The sequence below is a fragment of the Rhinoraja longicauda genome, chromosome 20 (genome assembly GCF_053455715.1).
Source record: "Rhinoraja longicauda isolate Sanriku21f chromosome 20, sRhiLon1.1, whole genome shotgun sequence".
In the NCBI taxonomy this organism is placed as follows: domain Eukaryota; kingdom Metazoa; phylum Chordata; class Chondrichthyes; order Rajiformes; family Arhynchobatidae; genus Rhinoraja; species Rhinoraja longicauda.
In genome coordinates this window covers 12,760,747-12,780,607 of record NC_135972.1, presented here as the reverse complement: position 1 = coordinate 12,780,607, position 19,861 = coordinate 12,760,747, and the positions used below count along the sequence as shown (strand labels likewise).

At 45.1% G+C, this 19,861-nt stretch overlaps 1 protein-coding gene across 3 annotated transcripts in view; it reads left to right on the top strand.

The window, feature by feature from the left end:
- LOC144603566 (neuronal cell adhesion molecule-like) overlaps positions 1-19,861 on the top strand; it is a 352,237-nt gene that overhangs the window by 173,158 nt on the left and 159,218 nt on the right. For all 3 annotated transcript variants that reach the window (XM_078416960.1, XM_078416961.1, XM_078416962.1), the window contains one exon: positions 13,592-13,710. The gene's annotated coding sequence lies outside the window, so the exon portion shown is untranslated. The remainder of the gene's footprint in view (positions 1-13,591; positions 13,711-19,861) is intronic.

The following is a 19,861-nucleotide window of genomic DNA, read 5'->3' as shown; positions in this document are numbered from 1 at the left end:
ACCTTGCACTGCCTCAGTGCGGATGACACGAAGCTGGGTGGCAGTGTTAGCTGCGAGGAGGATGCTAGGAGGCTGCAGAGTGACTTGGATAGATTAGGCGAGTGGGCAAATGCATGGCAGATGCAATATAATGTGGATAAATGTGAGGTTATCCACTTTGGCGGCAAGAACAGGAAAGCAGAGTATTACCTGAATGGTGACCGATTGGGAGAAGGGGAGATGCAACATGACCTGGGTGTCATGGTGCACCAGTCATTGAAAGCAAGCATGCAGGTGCAGCAGGCAGTGAAGAAAGCGAATGGTATGTTGGCGTTCATAGCAAGAGGATTTGAGTTTAGGAGCAGGGAGGTTCTGCTGCAGTTGTACAGGGCCTTGGTGAGACCGCACCTGGAGTATTGTGTGCAGTTTTGGTCTCCTAACCTGAGGAAAGACGTTCTTGCCTTAGAGGGAGTACAGAGAAGGTTCACCAGATTAATCCCTGGAATGGCGGGACTTGCATATGAGGAAAGACTGGATAGACTGGGCTTGTACTCGCTGGAATTTAGAAGACTGAGGGGGGATCTTATAGAAACATATAAAATTCTTAAGGGGTTGGAGAGGCTAGATGTGGGAAGATTGTTCCCGATGTTGGGGGAGTCCAGAACCAGGGGTCACAGCTTAAGGATAAGGGGGAAGTCTTTTAGGACCGAGATGAGAAAACATTTCTTCACACAGAGAGTGGTGAGTCTGTGGAATTCTCTGCAACAGAAGGTAGTTGAGGCCAGTTCATTGGCTATATTTAAGAGGGAGTTAGATGTGGCCCTTTTTGCTAAAGGGATCAGGGGGTACGGAGAGAAGGCAGGTACAGGCTACTGAGCTGGATGATCAGCCATGATCATATTGAATGGCGGTGCAGGTTCGAAGGGCCGAATGGCCTACTCCTGCACCTATTTTCTATGTTTCTATGTTTCTATGTTTCAGCAAGGCCAGCAGCACAATCAAGGACGAGCTGCACCCTGGCCATTCCCTCTTCTCCCCTGTACCATCAGGCAAAATGTATAGAAGCATGAAAAAGCAAACCTCCAGTTTTGGGGACAGTTTCTTCCCAGCTGATATCAGGTAACTGAATCATCCAACCACAACAAGAGAATAGTGCTGAACTACTATTTACCTCATTGGTGACCCTTGGACTATCCTTGATCCTTTGCTGGCTTTACGTTGCACTAAAAGTTATTCCTTTATCATGTATCGAGACACTGTAAATGGATCGATTGTAATCAAGCATTGTCTTCCTGCCAACTGGTTAGCACGCAGCAAAAGCTTATCACTGTACACTGGTACATGTGACAATACACTAAACTAACTAACTAATGAGTACAAGAGTCCGGGAGAGTGTTACAGGAGACAGATTTTGCAAATCTATTAATACAGATAAGGACATTCTAAATTGTAGTCTCCATGTTGGCATCCTGAGAGGCGTATGGTGAGCTTGCCTTCATTGGTTGGGGCATTTGGAGTATTGTGTGCAGTTCTGGTCACCTCATCATAGAAAGGCTTTGGAGAGAGTAGAGAGGAGATTTATTAGAATGATGCCTGGATTAGGGGGCATCAGCTACAGGGAGAAGTTGGACAGGTTTGGATTGTTTTCTCTGGAATGCCATGGGTTGAGGGGAAAGACCTGATCGAAGTATATAAAATTAGGCAAGGCATTGATCGGGTAGATGTTTTACCCAGGAGGGAAATATAATATACCAAAGAACATAGTTTTAGGGTGAAAGGGGCAAGGTTTAGTGGAGATGTGCATGGCAAGTTTTTTTTTGCCCAAAGTGCTAGGCTGGTGAGTGCCATGCTGCTGGGTGTGGTGTTGAGGCAGATACAATGATGGGATTTAAGAGTCTTTTAGACAGGTACATGGATATGGAGGGATAGGGATTATGTACAGACAGGTAAGAGTTGGCCTTGGAATCATGTTTGGCATAGACATTGTGGGCTGAAGGGCCTGTTCCTCTGCTGTACTGTCTGATGTTCTACGTGTGTGCTCGTGTTACTGAACCAGCTGCTGCAGTGTTGATGCTCCTGTACATCCTGACTAGTGAGCAATACCATTGCGTTAAAATCCGCACTGGGGTAAATGACACACAAATGTATGTCTACATTATTCACAGGTCAGGCAGCATCTCTGGCGAAGAAGGATAGGGGGGGAGGCATTTTGAGTTGGGACCCTTTTTCAGACTGAAAGTAGGGGGTTGGGGTGGAGGAGGGGTGAAGAGCTGGAGGCAAAATAAAAGACCAGGACCAGTCAGGGCCGGCCACAAGTGACCTCAGGCAGGGTGGTGACCTGGTAGGTCCATTGTTGATTGTGGAAAGTGTGATCTTGTGAGGGAAACAATGTGGATCTGGTAAAATGACAAGGTGGGGGAACAGGGCAAGGGAGGAGGGAGGGGGTGTGAGAGAAGTTAATTTGAGAATTTCTGAAAGTCCAGGTACACTACATCCACTGGCTCTCCCTTGTCCATTTTCCTAGTTGCATCCTCAAAAACTTCCAGAAGGTTAGTCAAGCATGATTTCCCCTTCGTAAATCCATGCTGACTCAGACCGATCCTGTTACTGCTATCCAAATGTGCCGCTATTTCAACTTTTATAATTGACTCCAGCATCTTCCCCACCACCGATGTCAGGCTAACTAGTCTATAATTCCCTGTTTTCTCTCTCCCTCCTTTCTTAAAAAGTGGGATAACATTAGCTACCCTCCAATCCACAGGTACTGATCCTGAATCTATCCTGAAAATGATCACCAATGCGTTCACGATTTCTAGAGCCACTTCCTTAAGTACCCTGGGATGCAGACCATCAGGCCCTGGGAATTTATCAGCCTTCAGTCTACCCAACACCATTTCCTGCCTAATGTGAATTTCCTTCATTTCCTCTGTCACCCTTGGTCCTCTGGCCACTAGTGCACCTGGGGGATTATTTGTGTCTTCCTCAGTGAAGACAGATGCAAAATACCTGTTCAACTCGTCTGCCATTTCCTTGTTCCCCATAATAAATTCACCTGTTTGTCTTCAAAGGACCCACATTTGTCTTAACTAATTTTTTCCCCTTCACATACCTATAGTTTAGTTAAGAGATACAGCGTGGAAACAGACCTTTTGGCCCACCCGAGTCTGCACCGACCAGCAATCCCTGTGCATTAACGCTACCCTGCACACACTAGGGACAATTTATACTTATACCAAGCCGATTAACCCTACGAACCTGTACGTCTTTGGAGCGTGAGAGGAAACCGAGGATCTCGGAGAAAACCCATGTGGTCAAGGGAAGAACATACAAACTCTGTCCAGAAACTGGGAAAGACCGGGAACACCATGAATGGGCCAACGTGTACAGGCATCTGAGTGGGGTTGGGAAAGTCATCGAACTAAATGTCGGCTAATTAATTTCTCATATTTTGAGTTGGAAGTGGGTTTTCACAGAGAAAATCAAAATCGTCTTTGCAATGAGTTAACATTTGCAATGGACACTTCCATGAAGTTATCTAAGAAAAGCACATTTTGCAACTTCATGGTAAAGTAATCTGTCGGGATTCATCGCCCAGAGACAAGTCTGAAGAATGGGCACCTAGCTTAACTATCAGAGGCCGACATGTAACCGTAGAATTCTTCCCAGCAGAGAACTTAACACCTTTAGAATGCCTGGAGATAAAGTTGTGGAGGGAAGTGGTTAAATAAAAGATGTGCTGAAATGAACAGTTCTTACCAGTAGTTTCCTACTGTTAATCAGAATCAGAATCAGAATCAGAATTACCTTTATTGTCATCCAAAAAAAACAAGTCTTTTGGACGAGATTTCGTCATCCACAGTCCAACAATAAGAGCAATAAAATAAGCAATTACACACACAACCACAAACCAACACAAAACCAAAAAAAAGAAACATCCATCACAGTGAGTCTCCTCCAGGCACCTCCTCACTGTGATGGAAGGCCAGAATGTCTTTTCTCTTCCCCCTGCCTTCCCCTAAGGTTGTATGGAGCGTAGAAAGTCATTTTATTTTCTATTTATTGTTATTGTTAAGTTTATTATTATATGTCTGAGTACGGTGAGGTACAATGAAGATTTTGCTTGCAGTAGCTTGCAGGCACATAGGGTCAGACAATACACTAAAACATAAACTATGTGGGTAGGAAGGAACTGCAGATGCTGGTTTAGACACGAAAAGCTGGAGTAACTCAGCGGGTCAGACAGCATCTCTGGACAAAAGGAATAGCTGACGTTTCGGGTCGAGACCGTTCTTTAGACTGTCAGCGCAACATAAATTATGTATGTTATACATAAATTACACATGTTCTCCACATGTCCTACAGGGCAGAGAAAAGAAAAACATGAGAGTCAAGAGTGTTTTACGGTCATATGTTCCAAAAGGGAACAATGAAATTCTTACTTGCAACAGCACAATAAATACCGAAACATAGCACTCAGTAGACATCAGAACAAACCACAAAAGTTTCAATTGAAAAAACCAATACAGTGCAAAAACAAAATCAAAGCCACACATCGCTAGTGCAGTCGAGGCAGTTCAAAGTTTAGAGTTTGGTTGGTGTTCAATAACCTGAAGGTTGTGGGGAAGAAGCTGTTCCTGAACATGGATGTTACAGGTTTCAGGCCCCTGTTCCATCTTCCCGATGGCAGGCGTGAAATGAGAGCGTTGCCAGGATGTTGTGGGTCCTTGATGATGACCGGCAGTCCCCCTAGGCCGGGTCCTTTGTGTCTCCCCCTCCCTCACGGTGGTCCTCCCATGCCGGGTCCCCCTTTGTTCCTCCCCCTTCCGTCACGACTCCAACCCTCTCTCACATGCTACTCATCTGCACTCTCTTTTAAATACATACCCGTGGACTGTCAACTATCTGTGAACAATGTCAAAGGGGGATCCTGGTAGCACAAGCTTCGCAGTGTGTAAAAGAGCCATTAGGAGGAAGTGATCACAATATGATACGTTTTACTCTACAAATGCTGGAAATGCCAAGCTGGTCGGGCAGCTTCTACGGAGTGGAAACAAAGCTACTTTTAAAAGGTTGATGACCTTTCACTGGCTGTTTCTTTCTCCACACACACAGCCTGACACTTCTGAGTATTTCAGTTTCTCCTGTTTTAGTTTAGATTTGCAGTGTTAAGGAGTAATCATGTAATGTCTGTTGAGATCAGAGATACCTTTCTTGGCAATGTGGAAGAAATTGGCAGGTTAAAACAATGTTATTATATAGCCACTCTCCAGTTCCTGACTAATTTGTGTAAGTGAAGTTCTTTACAATTGGAGAAAAAGCACGTTAATCAGAACAGACAGCATCTCTGGAGAAAAGGAATACGTAACATTTTGGGTCGAAACCCTTCTTCAAACCCTTCTTCAAACCCGTCTGACCTGCTGTGTTACTCCAGCTTTTTGTGTCTATCTTCAGTTTAAACTGAAGATAGTTCTTGCCTACACATGTTAATCAGAATATCTCATTACCATTCAATGTGCTGGCTGATAATGGTTGGATCATGTTTAATATAAAATTTTACAGTGAAAGACAGAAAATTGAATTTGCTTTTGTGCTTATCGTTTTGAAAGGATTGAACTAATTGAGTCAACTCACCCCAAATAAATTGTGTTGCAGTTGGAATACACATCAGACGCAGTGAGATCATAATGCTGGCTTATCACAATCACTGAAGATGAAATGCCTTAATAAACATGGCTTAATATTTCAACCGAGAGCAGACATTACATTTTCTACTGTAGCAATCCTTGATTATTGTAAGATTTCATAATTCACTGGAATTTAGAAGGATGACAGGAGATGTAATAGAAACATATAAAACTCTTAAGGGATTGGGCAGGATAGATGCAGGAAAAATGTTCCCCATGTTGGGGCAGTCCAGAACCAGGGGTCACTGTTTAAGAATAAGGGGTAGGCCGTTTAGGACCGAGATGAGGAAAGATTTTTTCACCCAGAGAGTTGTGAATCTCTGGAATATTCTGCCAAAGAAGGCAGTGGAGACCAATTCACTGGATGTTTTCAAGAGCGAGTTAGATTTATCTCTTAGGGCTAATGAAATCAAAGGATATGGGCGAAAAGCAGGAATGGAATATTGTTTTTGGATGATCAGCCATCATATTGAATGGCGGTCAGCTCGAAGGGCCGAATGACCTACTCCTGCACGTATTTTCTATGTTTTCTATGTATAAAATGCTTGCACATGTATAATAAAGGGATTCTAAAATGCAGGATAACATGTAAAGGAAAGTTTTGCCCATCTGGGTGAAATAGAGTTTCATTGTGCCTCCTCTAATCTGATGTGGTCCCAACCCAAAACCTCGCCTGTACGTTCCCTCCACAGATGCTGCTTGATCTGCTGCGATCCTGCAGCACTTTGTGTTTTGCTCAAGATTCCAGCATCAGCACTTTAGTCGTCAGAGATACAGTGTGGAAACAGCCCCTTCGGCCCATCTAGTCCGTGCCTACCAGCGAAACTTGTACACTAACGCTATCCAACACTATCGAGCCAATTTTACAAGTTTACCTAAGCCAATTAACCTGTAAGTCTTTGGATTGTGGGAGGAAACCGGTGTACCTGGAGAAAACCCACACAGTCACGGGAAGAACTTACAAACACCGTACAGACAGCCCCCACCGGCAGGATTAAACCCTGGTCTCTGGCACTGTAAGGCAGCAATTCTACCGCCGCCCTACCATGCCGTCTAGTTCCTTGTCTCCTGTTTACTTTCATTCACTGACACAACTTCAAAAGTGTTGTTAGCAGTAAGGATATTTGCAGTGTCTTGGGTTCCTGTACAACACTTTATCACTCATAGAGTCATAGAGTCATGCAGCATGGAAACAGGCCCCAGCCTGTCTATTCCTCTCTTGATTTTGTACCAATGGTCCGCGAGGAAGCTTTGGATAAACTAGACGTGGTTTCTCCGAGCTCTTATGCTCTGCATTAATGATTTAAAGACTCATTGTGGACACAAAGCTTGCAAATGATGAACAACTTTCGTGAGCCGCAAGAAGACTGCAGATGCTGGGAAGCTGAAATAAAATCAGAAAATGACAGACGCACACAGTGAGTGAGTCACAGAGCGAATGTTGAGCAGAACAGGGGATGGATGCATGGGTCAAATGATGAGCACTGTGCAGGTCAGGCACACCACCTTCTTGAATTGCTCGTGAAGGGGCTAACCCTAGACCATTAGAAAGGGACCTATCAGGATTTTGATTTAGCAGTGATGAATGAACAGCAGTTTAAGTTAGGCGACTTAGAAGGAGATAGAGAGGTGAAGGTGTCCCATGTAGTTGCTGCCTTTTGCCTCCCTATGTGTTTTGCAACTGTAAAGTATTCAGGGCATTCCTGATTGAAAACTGTAGAACCTCCCTGTTCTGTTCTGTTCTGTTCTGTTCAGTTCAATTCCCGCACAACCAAATTGTTTGTCATTGTACCTGCAGAATGCTGAAAGGTGAGGCTCCATTGAACACGAATAAAAGAACCAATTTGAAAGGTTTCTGAAAGGAATTTAGATAATTTTCAGCCTGTGTTTACAGCTGAATGGACATGAATGCTTTGAGACTGGAATGAAAAATGGAGATTAATAGTACACACGGATAATTTCATTATGGTTTGGTAAACATTACTTGGCATGTCAGTATCCAGGTGCTTTGACAGTTCAATGTTGTTTTCTGGCTGGCAGGCTTAGATGGATCTGTTGGAAGGTGAACAGTGTTGTTTCGGTGGGAGGGTGCCTGATCACCCTCCCCCACTCCCACATCACCATCACCTCCGCCCCAGCTGTCGGGTGAGAGTGGATGGGGCGGCACGGTGGCTCAGCAGTAGAGCGACTGCCGTCTAGTGCCAGGGATCTGGGTTCAATACTGACTATGGGTGCTGTCTGTACGGAGTTTGTACGTTCTCCCCGTGACCTGCGTGGGTTTTCTCCAAGATTTTCGGTTTCCAAAGGCGTACAGGTTTTGTGGGTTAATTGGCTTGGTGTAAATGTAAAATTGTCCCCAGTGTGTGTGTATGGTAGTGTTAGTGTGCGGGGATCGCTGGTCGGTGTGGAGTCGGTGGGCCGAAGGGCCTGTTTCCGTGCTGTACCTCTAAACTAAACTAAACTAAAAGTAGGGACTGCTATCAGAGTTCTGACTGACTCCCAGGAGTCAAGAGTGTTTAATTGACATATGTGGTGACAGCGGAACAATACTACTCTTACTTGCAGCAGCATAACAGGCCCATAAGCACAACACATGGAGATGATAAATAATAAACAAAAATTCAGTAAACTCATAACCACATTTCTAGTGGCAAAAAAAAACTGACCTCCTTAGTGCAACCAAAATTCGTAATTATGGTTAGTATTGTGGAGTATTCATGAGCCTGATGGTTGTCGGGAAGCTTTCAGTTTCCAAAACCTACTCCTCGATGGTTGGGGAGAAATTAAAGTGTTGAGCTGAGTGTATTTTATTGTCACGTGCACCGAGGTACAGTGCAAAGCTTTTGTTGCGTGCTAACCAGTCAGCGGAAAGACAGTACACGATCACAATCGAGCCATCCACAGTGGACAGATGCATGATAAAGGGAACAACGTGAATAACGTTTAGTGCAAGGTAAAGTCCAGTTAAAGTTCGCTCAAAGAAAGTCCAGGGGTCTCCAATGAGGTAGATAGTAGCTCAGGACTGTTCGCTAGTTGTTAATAGAATAGTTCAGTTTCCTGATAACAGCTGGGAAGAAAGTGTCCCAGAGTCTGGACATGTGCGTTTTCACACTTTTAAACCTCTTGCCTGATGGGAGAGGGGAGCAGAGGGAGTGGCCGGTGTGCGATTAGTCCTTGTTTATGCTGGTGGCCTTGCCGAGGCAGCGTGAGGTGTCAATGGAGTCAATGGAAGGGAGGTCGGTTTGTGTGATCGTCATTGCTGCATCCACAATTCTCTGCACTTATTTGCTGTCTTGAACGGAACTGTTCCCAAACCAAGCAGAGACGCACCCTGATAAAATGCTTTCTACATTGCATCCATGCGGCCATGTTTTTCTAGGTCTCTGAAAATACTGACTTTGTTTTTTTGAGGCAGCACTGCCTATACACCCCTTTAATGGAGGGGAGGTCAGTACATGTGATGGACCGGGCATTGTGGCACATCAGTTACATAGTTAAAGTCCAAAAGCTGGAGTAACTCAGCGGGTCAGGCAGCATTTCAGGAGAGAATGCATCTCAGCATCTCAGCTTCTCTCCTGAGATGCTGCCTGACCCGCTGAGTAACTCCAGCTTTTTGTGATACCTTCGATTTGTACCAGCATCTGCAGTTATTTTCCTAGTTAAAGTTCAATATCTGCAATGGAGCTGAGGTGAATTGGAAAATATCCGAGCTTATGGAAGGTTTAGTTTAGTTTTGTTTAGAGATACAGGGCGGAAACAAGCCCTTCAGTCCACCGAGTCCGCACCGACCAGCAATCCACGCGCATTCACACTACCCCACACATACTAGGGGCAATTTGCATACTTGGTCAATAAACTTATTCATTCATTCATTCATTTACACTTATACCATGCCAATCGACCTACAAACCTGTACGTCTTTGGAGTGTGGGAGGAAACCGTAGATGTCGGAGAAAACCCATTCGGTCACGGGGAGAATGTCCAAACTCCGTACAGACAGCACCCGTAGTCGGGATAGAACACGGGTCTCCGGCGCTGTAAGGCAGCAACTCTACCGCTGCGCCACCGTGTCGCCAAGGTCTACGGTTTGCAACATCAGGCGAATGCAAGACCCCAGAAAGAATAGTTGCAGGAGTCATGATCCACGTTTTCAGTCAGAGATTTTCATAAATTAGTATTTTTGAAAATAAAAATAAATACCAGCCAGATCCAATTTTGAGGAACTGCAGTCAACATGTGTGAGAGAGGAGTGCATTCAGTTTCGGAAATGCTTCTTTATCTAAAGAATATCTATGTCAACTAAAGGACAATCTGAGAATTATAATTAACAAGGAAGTCATAAGGAAAAGGGTAGACAGTGGGGAATTGAGGGAGACGGATGAAAAAATATAGAAAGATGATGGGAAGGCCTTACTTGTGCAATGCTTCCAGTATATTCTATAGTATTTGTGATTGCTTTTGGGAGAAGGGAGGAAACGAACAAAAATAGTGCAATTAGTGATGACCCTCGGCTCAGGATCAATTAGACCTCCCAGTTACCTATCCAAATTACATTTGCCTGTTCTCCTGTGAGTCATCAATAACTTGCCTAATTCAATTGCTGTCACTGATCCATCTGCTGTTCGTGAGATGGATTTTATTTGAAAGGCAAATCTTTAAGGCCTCCATTAAAAAACTTTGCTCAGTGCATTAGTCAGGCAGCAGCAGGAATATGATAAGACTTGGTTGCATCAATGAGAAAGACTTGGTGGGGGGAGGGGGGGGGGGATGGAGGGGTTGAAGCGATGTGTGCAGTAGCAGGGCAGGAGCAGGTTTGGAGAGATAGCGTGGAAACAGGCCCTTCGGCCCACCGAGTCCACACCGACCAGCGATCCCTGCACATTAACACCATCCTATACACACTAGGGACATTTTTTTACATTTATACCTACAAACCTGTACGCCTTTGGAGTGTGGGAGGAAACCGAAGATCTCAGAGAAAAACCCACGCGGTCACAGGGAGGACGTACAAACTCCGCACAGACAGCACCCAGAGTCAGGATTGAGCCTGGCGCTGTAAGGCAGCAACTCTACTGCTGCGCCACTGAGAAATTTCTAGGTGGGGACTCGGTGGGCCGAAGGGCCTGTTTCCATGCTGTATCTCTCTGTGTCAGGATGACACTGCTTAAGCAGATGCCATGAATAGCTATGTCAACAGCGTGCCTAAGAGATGGGAGCTCAGAGCGATTCCGTTTCCACTCGGGATTAGACCAGAGCAAGGTTGCGCAAAAGTGAGATCCGGCAGCCTCACCGAATACATTTCAAACCTCAAACCAAAAGCAAAATATTGAAACATGAAAATCTGAAATTAAAACAGAAAACACTGGAAATACTCAGCAAGTCGAGCAGCTTGTGTGGAAAGAGAAACGGAAGTGATCTTTTGCCTTGGTAAGGTTATCAACCTAACTCAATGGTTCCCAAACTATTTGAGATCAAGGAACACAGGTATAATAATGTTAACCTTGCACACTCGTTTGACTTAGCAGCCGAAACTAAAATTCTGTCAGCGCTGCCTATTGCCTGTAAGCAAGGCTTCTTTTTGCTTTCACTGCATTTCATACTTTCATTTACTCATGTATATACATCAATTTAAAATGGTTTCTGATTTGGTTATTCGATTCATAAAATTTCACTGGAAACGGACCTTAGATGAAATGTTAAAAGTTTGTGGCACACACAGAATGGCATCACTGCACAACATTTGGAAACTACTGACCTTAACCATCAACTCGATTTTATTCTCTGTTGATAGCTTTTTACTAGTTAGGTCAAATAAAGGATACAGAACCAAGCCAGTCATAGAGTCACACAGCGTGGAAACAGACCCTTTGGACAACTTGCCCACTCCAACCAACATGCCCCATCTACACTAGTCCCACCCCGCCTGCATTTGCAACCATATCCCTCGAAACCTATCCTATCCATGTGCCTGGCCAAATGTTTTTTAAATACTGTGATAGTACTTGCCTCAACTACCTTCTCTGACAGCTCGTTCCATATACCTACAACCTTTTGTGTAAAAACAAAAATGCCCCTTGGATTTCTATCAAATCTTGCCCCCCTCACCATAAACCTACGTCCTCTGGTTCTTGACTCCCCTACTCTGGGTAAAAGACTCTGTGCATTTACCCTATCTATACCACTCTTGGTCTTGTACACCTCTGTAGGGCCATTCTTAGTCACGTGTGTGACCAGAATTGTGGCATACATCCCTTCTAATTCCGAAAGCATTACAGGTTTATTGTGTTGTCCTGTATATATGACTTATATTTGTCGAAGTTTATCAAGTGAGATTTCTATATGTTATGCTGACAATGTTTGTTTAGGGTTAGAGGTCAAATATGACCGGTCACGTGTGTGACTTCGCGCGGAAGCAATTCTTTTCATAACTCAGTTTTATCTTAAAAACTCTGTGAATTAATAAAAAAAGACCCGCATTATAGTTCTGTTGGTAGGAAAATAGCAACGAATAAGATTAATTTCTAACAAGAATTTTGTAATGTATTACGTCTGGTCACGTGTGTGACATTTTTGGTTCACTTTCCAAAGTACGATCACCCCTTATCCCAAACCGAAATGTCACCAATCCATTTTACTCCAGAGAAGCTGCCTGACCCGTTGAGTTACTCCAGCACTTTGTGTTGTTTTGTCAGCTCGAGACGTAGCTCAGCCGTCGATCTGGCTGAAGGCTGGGAGAGCCTCCAAGGGGTTGAGTAATCTGCACCCTCTCCTGTGGAAAGTCAAGTCAAGTCAAGTCAAGTCAAGTCAAGTCAATTTTATTTGTATAGCACATTTAAAAACAACCCACGTTGACCAAAGTGCTGTACATCTGATTAGGTACTAAGGAAAAAAAATGAAACATACAGTAGCACGCAAACAGTTCACAGCGCCTCCTCAATGAGCCTCAAACGCTAGGGAGTAGAAATAGGTTTTGAGCCTGGACTTAAAGGAGTCGATGGAGGGGGCAGTTCTGATGGGGAGAGGGATGCTGTTCCACAGTCTAGGAGCTGCAACCGCAAAAGCGCGGTCAGGGCAAGGAAATTAGCCCATTGTCGGTCATAGAGTCATACAGCATGGAAACAGGCCTTTCGGCCCAACTTATCACCGCAAATCCACATGCCCCATCTACACTAGTCCCTTCAGCCCACGTTTGACCCATATCCCTTAAACTTATCCTATCCATGTACCTGTCCAAATGTTTTTTGAACATTGAGATAGTACCTGACTCAATTTCCACCTCTGGCAACTCGTTCCATACACCTACCAACCTTTGTGTGAAAAATAAAATTTGCCCCTCAGGTTCCTATTGAATCTTTCCCTCGCAGATCTTTCTTGTTCTTTCCCCATACACCTGCGACCTGACTTTCATCTTGTGGATGTGCAGCGATCTTGTTCAATTGTTGACTCCTGCCTCCAGTTTAGTTTTGTTTAGTTTAGTTTCGAGATACATTGTGGAAACACGCCCTTCGGCCCACCGAGTGAGTGCCTACCAGCGATCCCCGCACATTAGCACTATCCTACACACACTCGGGAAAATTCACAATTATTCCAAGCCAATTAGCCTACAAACCTGTATGCCTTTGGAGTGTGGGAGGAAACAGGAGATCTCGGAAAAGCCGGGTCCCTGGCGCTGTAAGGCAGTAACTCTACTGCTGCACCACTGTGCCACCCAAGTTCTCATGATACAGTGCAAGGTTTTTGGTCGGTTAGAACTAATTAATCTCCCAGTTCTCTCCCCCCTTGGGTCTTACTGCCGCCCTTTCCCCGTACCGCAGGTAGAGGTGGTGAGCCCTGGCACTGCGGTTCTGGCCAGCAGATCGATTGCCAGTCTACTGGGTCCAGTTGATGAAAAGCCAGCTAAAGGTCACTTTATTGTTTCCATTCTACAGGTGGGCGCTTTGAAAAGAGTTTGATTGATTGATGGAGCCCTGTTGAGCGCAGATATCGAGCTGAAGTTGCTCCCAGGTGCCAGGGAGACGGCGAAGGAGAGCGGCCAGCCCGCCATCTGGTAAGAAAGATTTGTATATTTACATGCTGATTGAAATCGATTTGCATAATGTGTGGAGATTATTACCACATCAAGACGTTGCCTGGTGACGGCAGGTAACGATGCCTGATGATTGACTGCGGCCTATCTGTGGTGCACAGCCATCTTCTCTCTGAACATCTGTGCCTTGATGCTGAGGAGATGGTTCAGGAGCATCTCGAGTTGGACGGGATCTGGCCTGTCTGCAGGCAGTGGCTGGAGTTGATAAGGGAAGGATGGCACCAGGTCAAACTCATGTGTAAATCAGACCTTGTCAGTCCTCGACACCCGGAGTCCTTGAATTAAGTTTCGTTGACAGAGCGAAAGAATTGGGATTAGTGTACATTTCTAGAAACAAAACAGAGCCAATGATGTAATGTTATTGAGGGGCTTCTGCCAATGATCAGCGTTGTTCAGCTTCACAATTTGGGATAACATTGAAAGAATGTGTTTTAATAAAAAAGACGTAAGGGTACCCATGATCAGCATTGTTGAGCTCCACCATTGAAGGGATCATTAAGAGTTGCTGCCTCAAAAAGGCAGCCAGCATCATCAGAGACCCACACCACCCTGGTCACACACTCATTTCATACCTGCCATTGGGAAGAAGGACTCGGAATCTGAAAACTGTAATGTCCAGATTTAGGAACAACTTCTTCCCTATAGCTATCAGGCTATTTAACACTACAACCTCCAGATATGCTCCAAACTACAGAGACTTTGGGGCATTCTTTTTGTCTTTGCACTATTATTGTTTGTTTATTGGTTTGTTTGTCTATTTGTTTGTTTGTTTATATATATGTGTGTGTGTGTATATGTGTGTGTATATAAACACACACACATGTACATATACACACATATGTGTGTATGTGTAAATATATACGTTTACACACACATATGTGTGTATGTATATATATATTATATATATATATATATATAACTTTTTGTTGTTTATTATGATGTTTACAGAGTACTAAGGTTACATATATGTGTGCATATATGTGCTGCTGCAAATAAGAATTTCATTGTTCCATTTTGGGGCATAGGACAATAAAACACTTTTGAGTGCTGGAGTAACTCAGCAGGTCAGCCAGCATCTCTGGAAGGTGTGGATAGGCAACGTTTTGGGTCAGTTGTCTATCTTCAGGCGAGAGCATGTGTTTTGTTTCCTCTCTTTCACAATTCCATCCACTTCTGTGCACTTTGTACCTCTCCCCCTCACCTTGGATACTTTAGACGTACTGGCATAATTCTTTCCCCTCGGGTCTCGTCTGACTGATTTGATCACAATTGGCTCTCGGCGGGATGCTCAGTCGCCGAGCGAAGCAACGGCCAGACCATATCGCACTTTCGTCCCCCGCTTCCCCCTCCTCCCCCCGCTCCCCCCACCTCGTCACCGGACCAAGTTCCTGGAACTCCCACCCCCCTGCCTTCTCCAAGGGTAAGGTTCGCCTTTGCCTCTCGCCTCTCAAGGCCGCGAGCGACGGACATACGCAGCGGCCTCGGCAGAAGCTGCTCCCTTCCCGTCAACGGGCAGCAAAACAAACCCCATGAGGGCCATTGTATGGGAGTGCATCAGAGAGATGTCTGTACCCTGCCTCCCCCACCCCCACCCCAACCCCCTCGCGATCACCCTGACCGGTGATGCTGAGAACAACAACAATCGTTCTGCTGCTGTTTTCATGAGGGACAATCTAACTCTGCATGACTGAGGATCAAAGAAAAGCCCTGCGTTTCTGTTAAGGAGCACGGGAGACAAGGCAGTGACTGAACTGTGTTGGTTTATTTTTCACTGAGCTTCCATTCAATTTAAGATCCCAGTCTACCCCATGCTCGACAAAGACGACATTCAGTGTCTGCACTTAGCTTGTTCTTGTCAGTGAAAGCAAGTGGAAACTGTGTTATCTGCAATGCAGCATTTCACGCTGAGCTTTAAGTATTTAAATTATTGATATCCCGACACGGTAAGTTAATTGTGCCACAGTCTTCAAAAGGCAAACCGCAACCTAGCAGATGCCTGCCTGGTTTAAGGCAGGCGGAAGCGTTTTCAAGCGTTTGCAGAGGGCAGTGTTTGGGTCAGTGGAGGTTGCCGGCATGCATTGAGGGCGTAGCAAGTGAGTGGAGATTGCACTGGAATAGTTAGAGTCATGGCGTCTACACTAGAACCACCTGCCTGCTTTTGGCCCATATCCCTCTAAACCTGTCCTATCCATCTACCTGTCCAAATGTTTCTTAAATGTCGCGATAGTACCTGCCTCAACCACCTCCTCCAGTAGCTTGTTCAAGATTCAAGAACAAGATTCAAGATTCAAAATTCAATTTATTGTCACAAGTACCAATTAAGGTACAGTGAAATTTGAGTGCACACACCACAGTCCATGCACACACTACCCTTTGTGTAAAAAATGTACCCCTCAGTTTCCCATTAAGTCTTTCCTCCAGGGTGTGGCATGGTGGTGCAGCGGTAGAGTTGCTGCCTTACAGCGCCATTGACCCGGGTTCGATCCTGACTAAGGGTGCTGTCTGAACGGAGTTTGTACGTTGTCTTCTTGACCGCATGGGTTTTATCCGGGAGCACCGGTTTCCTCTCACATTCTAAGGACGTACATATTGTAGGTTAATTGGCTTCATAAAAATTGACCCTAGTATGAAGGATACATGGATCGCTGGGTGGCATGGACTCGGTGGGCTGAAGGAGCTGTATCTTTAAACTCATCTTAAACCTATGTCCTCTGTTTCTCGATTCTCCTACTATGGGCAAAGGATTCTGTGCGTGTACCCGATCGATTCCTCTCAAGATTTTATATACTTCTATAAGATCGCCCCTCATTAACCTGCGCTCCAAGGAATATAGCACTAGCTTGCTCAACCTCTCCCTCCAGCTCAGTCCCTCCAGTCATGGCATCAGCCCTTCTCTGAACCCTTTCAAGTTTGACAACATCTTTTCTGTAACATAGTGACCAAAACTGAACACAATACTCTAAATCTAAGTTGTGTTCGGCCTTCTCCTTGTCCAAGTCTCAGGCCGCAGACTGCAACCAGGATGACGGGCTATGTGGGTTGAGTGGGGAGGAGGAGGATGGGCAACTCCTCAGGCTTTGCAGACAGCTTTGGTAGATTGGTGGATCACTGGGATATCTTGCTTGATAGGTTATGGATTGGCATGGCCTCGGTTCATGCCCCAGTCCCCAAAGGGCTAAATCTTGCACAGATAAAAGGCAGACACTTAGGTAAGACCTTGAAGGCTCTGATGGCCCCTGTAATACGACCTGAGGTACTACCAGTGTACTGTGCAGGAATATTGTCACTGCATAGTGACAACTGCATAGTTAGAACGAAGATGAGTAGCGATTTCTTTAGCCAGAGAGTGGTGAATCTGCGGAATTCATTGCTGCAGATGGCTGTGGAGGCCAAGACATTCGGTAATTTTAAAGCAAAGATTGATAGGTTCTTAATTAGTAAGTGCATCAAAGATTATGGGGAGCAGGAGAATGGGGTTGGGGGCGAAAAATAGATTAGCCATGATTGAATGGAGTACACTCTATGGGCCGAATGGCCTGATTTTGCTCCTATGTCTTATGGCCACACTAAACATTGAATGAGGAGATCACGTCTTTACAGTTGTGCGCTATTCATTGAGGGGAATGATCAAATATTGCCAAAGAAATAACCCTGAGCATACAAACACTACGTCCCAATGATGGTTCTTTTGTCACAATGATGATTACTTGGTTAAAGGGCTGCCACTTGACGGTGTTGGCTAGAGGCTTCAAGCAGTACATCGCTGACTGCGGCATTGTACCGTGCCTAACTGGCCCACAATGGTGGGCAGCACTCAGTGGCCTTCCGTCCTTCAGTGCCACTCATCCATGTGCTTGATGTAAAGGAACGTAAGAGGGGGCAGCTGAATAAGCCAAGCATTTCTGGGCTTTTATCAGAATCAAAAGAGCTCGGGGTTTGAAGTGCAGTTTGAAGTTGTGCCAAGCCCCTTCCCCACTCCCACCCTCGACCCAAGTCTCTCCACTGGAAAAGTACCGTGGAACAATCAGGGGACAGAACATCGAGTGACCTGGCTCCTGCTTTTGAACAGAGATTGATAACAGGAACCAAGCTACCATTCTGGCACTGGCTGGCAGCTCTCCTGAACCTCTTTCTGCCTCCACTTCAATAATACCAATCCAAAGTGCCCTCACAATACCACAGTCAAACTGTTTAGTTTAGTTTAGAGATGCAGCTTGGAAACGGGCCTGTCAGCCCAACATGTCATCGCCGATCACTACTTCAATCCTGTACATGAGGGACATTTTACAGAAGCCAAGAAGCCAAGTGGGAATAAAGGTGCAGACTATTTTCCAAATGGGGAGAGAATCCAGAAATCGGAGATGCAAAAGGTCTTGAGAGTCCCAAAGATTTAACTTGCAAGTCGAATCTGTAGTAGGGAAGGCAAATGAAATGCTTGCATTTATTTCAAGAGGACTATAATACAAAAACAGGATGTAATGCTGAGGCTCCATAAGGCTGTGGTCAGACCGCATTTGGAGTATTGTGAGCGATTTTGGGCCCCATATCTGAAGAAGGACGTGCTGGCTCTGGAGAGGGTCCAGAGGAGGTTTACGAAAATGATCCAAGGAATGAGTGGGATAACATATGATGAGCGTTTGACAGCACTTAGTCTATACTCACTGGAGTTTAGAAGGATGAGGGGGGACCTCATTGAAACTTACTGAATAGTGAAAGGCCTGGAAAGAGTGGAAGTGGAGAGGATGTTTCCACTGGTGGGAGAGTCTAGGACCAGAGGTCATAGCCTCAAAATTAAAGGATGATCCTTTAGGAAGGAGATGACGAGGAATTGCTTTAGTCAGAGGGTGGTGAATCTGTGGAATTCATTGCCGCAGAAGACTGTGAAGGTCAGTCAATGGATTTTTTTAAAGGCAGAGATAGATAGATTCTTGATTAGTACGGGTATCAGGGGTTATGGGGAGAAGGCAGGAGAATGGGGTTGGGAGGGAAAGATAGATCAGCCATGATTGAATGGTGGAGTAGACTTAATGGACTGAATAGCCTAATTGTACTCCTATTACTTATGAAACGACAAACCTGCATGTCTTTGGAATGTGGGAGGAAACCAGAGCACCTGGAGAAAACTAACGAGGTCGCAGGGAGAACGTACAAACTCCGTATCGAACCTGGGTCTCTGGCGCTGTAAGGCAGCAACTCTACCCTTGTGCCACTATGCTGCCCCTATGTAAAAGCCAAACAGCAAAGCTGATACTAAAGCAAGTGATCAAGGAGTTAAGTATCAGGAAGTGAATTAAAGCATGGTCGGAAGATAAGGAGTTCTCGGAAAGGGATAACAAAAGAGGCAGCTGCTGTTTCTGAGGCAATGGAAATCTGGGTCCATTAGAGGCCAGATTCAAGAAATGTGTTTCCCAGAGGAATGTAGAGGTGTGAATGTTGTTGTGAATTTGAAATTTGATGTCCTGTTAGACCAGGAAAGAGGATTTGCATTTATGGAATATCTCTCATGGCCTTCAGAAGCACTTTAAGCCATTGAAGAAATCTGGATGAAGGAAAATGGGAACATAGAGTCATAGAGTCAATAGACAATAGACAATAGAAAATAGGTGCAGGAGAAGGCCATTCGGCCCTTCGAGCCAGCACCGCCATTCAATGTGATCATGGCTGATCATTCTCAATCAGTACCCCGTTCCTGCCTTCTCCCCATACCCCCTGACTCCGCTATCCTTAAGAGCTCTATCTAGCTCTCTCTTGAATGTATTCAGAGAATTGGCCTCCACTGCCCTCTGAGGCAGAGAATTCCACAGATTCACAACTGACTAAAAAAGTTTTTCCTCATCTCTGTTCTAAATGGCCTACCCCTTATTCTTAAACCGTGGCCCCTAGTTCTGGACTCCCCCAACATTGGGAACGTGTTTCCTGCCTCTAACGTGTCCAACCCCTTAATAATTTTATACGTTTCGATAAGATCCCCTCTCATCCTTCTAAATTCCAGTGTATACAAACCTAGTCGCTCCAGTCTTTCAACATATGACAGTCCCGCCATTCCGGGAATTAACCTAGTGAACCTACGCTGCACGCCCTCAATAGCAAGAATATCCTTCCTCAAATTTGG